This window comes from Natrix helvetica (genome assembly GCF_964273705.1).
Source record: "Natrix helvetica genome assembly, chromosome: 5".
Taxonomy (NCBI): domain Eukaryota; kingdom Metazoa; phylum Chordata; class Lepidosauria; order Squamata; family Natricidae; genus Natrix; species Natrix helvetica.
Window position 1 is genome coordinate 108,198,977 of NC_138551.1, and position 6,000 is coordinate 108,204,976.

Here is a 6,000-nt window from a genome sequence, read left to right on the forward strand (position 1 = left end):
ACTTTGCTTTGGACAATGATTTAATTCTGCATGATATTTGGAACACTGACATTATTTCAACTCTCACATAAATTTTTTTTTTTTACTTTCATAGGGGTACTGAATCCCAGTTCTGACCCAATCCTGGGCAGGACGAAATTTCAGTGAAGATGGAGGAAGGAAAGAATGCAGCAGAGAAGGCTAAGGATAACGGATCGCTTATTTTTGTTGAAACTATCTATGCACCTTCTAAAGAAATAGTTCAACTTGCAGAGGCGAGGGAAAGGGAACTTCAGCTGGGCGCCCGGCGAAAGGAACCGAAACCAAGATTTTCCTCACAGACGGAATTAGACCTGCGAGATGAAGCTTCGGGATTTATGGCTTCTCAGGAATGCCTGCTAGAAGGAGAGGGGGCCCCCAAAGGGAACTCCGACAGACAACTGGAGGATGGGGAGAAGAGCAAATGAATGGAGGTCTCAGCCGCTCTCACGCAGCCATTCTTTGATGGGCCTTCAAGACCAATTCCGATGCCTAAATGTGAGTGAAAAAAAAAACCCTGGGGCCCCCAGAACCTCCCGGGTGGAGCATAGCAAAGCCCACATTATCCTTTCCCAGCAGAGAAACTGCTGCGCAGTGGAGTGGAGACCTTGGTTCTTTCCACACAGCCACCAGCGAATCAGCACCCCCCCTTCTTGGAGTGCAACAAAGTTGGGAAGTAAAAGCTAACCAGCCGAAAGGGGCCTGGAGCACTTTCACCTCCCCCCCTCTGCAAAGTGGTGGCTCTGAACCCATGAATCAAGCCAATCCAGGTTGGGCTTTCTTCCCGGGTCATGGATGGGCTCAATGCCAGTGGACGCCTGCCCCTTCCCAACTAATGGCACCACCCCAAATAGCTGCCCAGAGGCAGAGCCAGAGACTGGGACCACCACAGGGTCCAGCCCACCCACCAATGCCTCAGCAGGCTTTTGCCCAACCGATGGGTGTGGCCCAACAAAGGGGCTTACCACCCCAAGCAGCAGGCCAACAGGTTGCCCCAGTTCAACCACCAGCACCCCCTCCTCCTCCAACATCCCCAAGGTTCCGTGCAACCTACGATGGAAGCCGAGACAAGCTAGCATACTTTATGAATCGAGTATTGGCATACGTTGACCAAGTAGGCCCACAATACCTGACGGATCGAGAACTAATCCAAGAAATAGCAGAGGGGATGAATGAAGAGAGGCTGCACAATGGATAACGGAACTCCATGAAGAAGCAGCTCCTGAGTTAGATGATGTAACGGGGTTCATCCAACTGATGCGGGCCCAATTTTACGATGTGGCCCAACAGGTAGATGCTGAAGACCAGATCCAGGAATTATGACAGGGGGGGGGGGGTGTCGGCCGGTCAAAGAATTAGTTTGGGAATTCCGGAGAATAGCTGGGAGACTACGATACTGGCCAGAAAGACTATTGGTCTATACGTTCAAAAAGGCCTTAGATCCCAAACTGAAAGAAGCTTGTGCCGTAAGGGGGGACCCCAGATCGTCTCCAGGAATGGTACACCACTGCAATCATACTGGACCACGAGATTAACACCTATCCAAAGCTGGGTACCAGAACCCCTGCCAAAAAACCGTTAGCCCACCGAATGCAGAGGCAGCAAACTGAAAAGCCCCCACCAACCCCTTGTTCCTGGGCCCCCAAAATAAAGTGCTACCATTGTGGTCAGCTTGGGCACTGGGCATCTACATGCCGGGCTCCAGCCCCAGTTCCAAAACCACGCCAACCACCTGCCAGCACAATTAAGAAAACCCCCAGAAAACCACCAGAAAAAAGTTGTCTGGCACAACAGCCAGCAGAGGCAGAGAGCGAAGCCACTGAAAAAGCCCTGGCCACCTCAGAGGAGGAAGAGGAAGGAAACCCGGAAGACGACCCAATGGTGAGTGCACCTATCCACCCATTCCAGATAAAAGCCAAACTCAAAATACCAAAAACGGGAGTAGAAGGGGAAGTTGGGGTGATTAAAGATACCGGCTGCACCCGATGCTTAATCAGCATGTCAATAGTGGAGCAACTAGGTATACGCACCAGACCCCTAAAACAACCCATTCCGTTTGACCAAGTGGATGGAACCCTAATTGGGGGAGCTCCGGCTACAAAGATCACTGAGTTAGTAAAGCTGGTGATAGGCCGCCACTATGAGTTCCTCAGATTCATCGTGGCCCCTGGAATGCAGGAGTCAGTTATCCTAGGGCTTGCATGGTTGGATAAGTGGGAACCTACTATAAAGTGGGAGGATGGCATTAGAAAGGTGACTATTGGACTTGGGCCGTTATCACCGGTGGAACCAAAAGGCCACCCAGGAACATTGGAACCTAACAGCCCAACCCATCCAGAACCTGCAGCAACCGCAGCAGACACTAAACCTCTGGGAATCCAATGAGTCCCAAAGATCTATTGGGATCTGGCGGAGGTGTTCAGTGAGGAAGACGGAAACTACCTTCCACCTCACCGCGCCACAGATTGTGCAATAGAGTTCAAACCTGGGGTAACCTTACCAAAGCCCAAAATGTACTCTATGACACCTAAAGTGATGATAGAATTGAGGAAGTACATCGACACCAATTTGAAAAGAGGGTTCAAAATCAAAAGTAGCGGCCCCAGTGCTCTTCAGAGAAAAGAAATATGGGGGAGTTCGCCTCTGTGTGGACTTACGAGCTTTGAATGCGGTATGCGAAAAGAATACCTATCTCCTCCCTCTCATGAAAGATATGTTGAACCACTTGGCTAAGGGCAAGATCTTCACCAAGCTGGACTTGAGAGAGGCGTATTATTGTATACGAATCCGGAAAGGGGATGAGTGGAAGATCGCTTTTAACACTCCCTTAGGCAGCTTCCAATATAAAGTCATGCCTTTCGGACTACAAGGAGCACCCACAGTATTCATGCAGTACATAAATGAAGTGCTACACGACACGACCACCTGTACTGTGGAGTACTCATTTATTTAGATGACATCTTGATCTTCTCTGAGACCATGGAAGAACATGTGAAACTGGTACGGCAAGTCCTGAAAAAACTTCTAGCTGCCAAACTATACGCAAAATTGTCAAAGTGTGAATTCCACAAGACCTCGCTAGATTACCTGGGGTATCGTATCTCCAATGAAGGAATAGAAATGGATCCAGGAAAAGTGAAAGCGGTGTTAGATTGGAAACCTCCAAGCACTCGCAAACAATTACAAAGCTTCCTTGGATTTGCAAACTTTTATAGGCAGTTTATTCCAACATTTGCTGAAATTGCCCTACCATTGACTGAACTATTAAAAACGGGGCCTTCCCCTACTAAACCAAAAGCAAACCAACCATTAAAATGGACAATCAGCTGTCAAAAGGCTTTTGAGAATTTAAAACGGCTCTTTGCCCAAGAACCCATATTGCAACACCCCGATCCAGAGCGACCTTTCATAATCCAAACGGATGCCAGTGATGTCTTGATAGCCGCAGTGCTACTGCAAAAGAATAAAGAAGGCCACCTCTTACCATGCACTTACATCTCCAAGAAATTCTCCACTACAGAAAGAAGGTGGCCCATTTGGGAGAAGGAGGCATTCACGATCAGGTGGAGCATACTCACCTGGAGACATCTCCTGGAAGGGGGGGATATACCGTTTGAGGTATGGACTGATCATAAAAACCTCGAAACTCTCCTTGCCCATCGGAAGTTATCCCCCAAACAAGTTCGTTGGGCCCAATATTTCCAAAGGTTCAAATTTGAAATTAAACACATCCCCGCAGGGAAGAACTTGTTAGCAGATGCACTGTCGAGAAAACCCCAGTTTGACAGTAAGAAGGAAGAAATTTTCCACCCCATCATATCTCCTTCTCACCAAAAGGCAACTCAAGTCACCAGTCGAAGATCCGATAAGCTGAAAACCGAACTGAAAGCAGCCCTCCAGACAGACCCATGGTTCAACAACAACAAGGACATCCTAACGATTAATGATGGCGTAGCCTGGAAGGGATCCAAACTGTACGTCCCTGCAGAGATGAGATTGCAAGTGCTACAGCTGAGTCATGATGCGAAACTAGGAGGTCATTTTGGGTTCCTGAAAACTCTCCACCTCGCTAGACGTCAATTTTGGTGGCCAAAGATGAGGTCGGAGGTGGAAGATTATGTAAAAAGCTGTGCTACTTGTGCAACAATGAAAACCCGTCCGGGAAAGCCCCCTGGACTACTACAACAAGTGGCCAACCCTAGCCGACCATGGGAAGAGATAGCAATGGACTTCATCGTCGAGCTTCCAGATAGCAGTGGTAATAAAGTAATCTGGACAGTTATTGATTTGTTTTCCATGCAAGCACACTTTATCGCTTGTTCAGGCCTACCATCCGCAAAGAAATTAGCGAAAATGTTTGTGAAACACATTTATCGCCTACATGGAATATTTGGAACGCTGACATTGTGTGTGTGTGTGTTGTATTTGTGCTGATAAATAAATAAAGGGAGACTAGTATAGATCTATTTCAAGCTATTTAGCTCTCATCAGCTAGCCATACTCTTACTGGGATTCGAACCTGGGCTGTATTACATATTAGGCAGGAGTCTTAGCCACTAAGCCACAGGCTCTCCTCCTTATCAGCTGAGCCAGGGAAATAGGTATGTATTTGTGTTACAACCCCTGGTATGCCCAAATATGGGAGGGAGCTCACTACTCCCCCTTTCTGTCCTTCGACTCATTACAGAAAACCATCCAGGCAGAAAACCATATTTTTATTTTTAATGTTGCCTTTTTATATTTGTGTTGTATTTGTGCTGATAAATAAATAAAGGGAGACTAGTATAGATCTATTTCAAGCTATTTAGCTCTCATATATATATTTGACAATATGAAATTTTATATAATCTACAAATGGAGACTAAGAGAGGAGGTTTAAAAGCTTTGTTATTAAATATATTCAATTTTTATTTAGAACATGTTATAAAGATGTAATGTTATTGGATGTTTTTAGGAAGATCTAATGAAATGCCATTATAAAATTTTACTTTAGATTTAGAATATTTCACATAAAAGGATGTAAAAGTAATAATAGTCAAATGAAGGTTGAGGTACAATAATAGTAATATATATAAATATATTTGATTTAAAAATATGTGATTTGATATGAATTGCAAGTGATGACTATGGAAGGGATGTATAGAAATTTTGTAACCAACTGACACACTTTCTATAATTTGTAATGGAAGATGCTTTTATGTTTTTGGGGTTTTTTTGTCTGTGTTTGTTTAAAAAATAAAAAAAATGTTTTTTTAAAAAGAAATACTCCAGAAGAAAAGGAAAGTTCTCCCCACACACAGTGGGACTCAATATATAGAGGGTCCTACATTGTTTAAATCATTCTCCCTCAATAAATGTAATTTTGTAGGTGTGTTTTGCCAAGTGAATCTCTCTCCACATATTACAGCGTTGCGTTGTTGCCTTGTTAAAAAGTTCAGAGAAGAGCAACTGAGATGATCAAAGGCCTGGAGACTAAAACATATGAAGAACGACTGTAGGATTTGGGTTTGGCTATTCTAAAGAAACGAATAATTAGGGGTGACATAATAGCAGCCTTCTAATATTTGAGGGGCTGCCACAAAGAAGAGGGGGTCAAATTATTCTCCAAAGCACCAGAAGGCAGGACAAGAAACAATGGATGGAAATTAATCAAGGAGAGAAGCAACCTAGAATTAAGGAGAAACTTTGTAACAGTGAGGACTCATTGCTTGTTTTGATACTCAAATGCACAAGCTACAATTTGTCTGTGTGGGCTGCCTTATGACTCACTACATTATTCCTTACGGGAAAGTTTTCTTTGGTATTCATCATTTTTGGTACTCATCACAACTCCAGGAATCAATTAACGTTAAGTAGCAAGGTGCCACTATATAGTGGAGAATAATCCACTTGGAGAAGAAATTTGATCTGCACTTTCACAATACGTTATTTTGTTCCCATCACAGGGTTTTCACCCTATTTCAGATATTTGCCAACTTCACC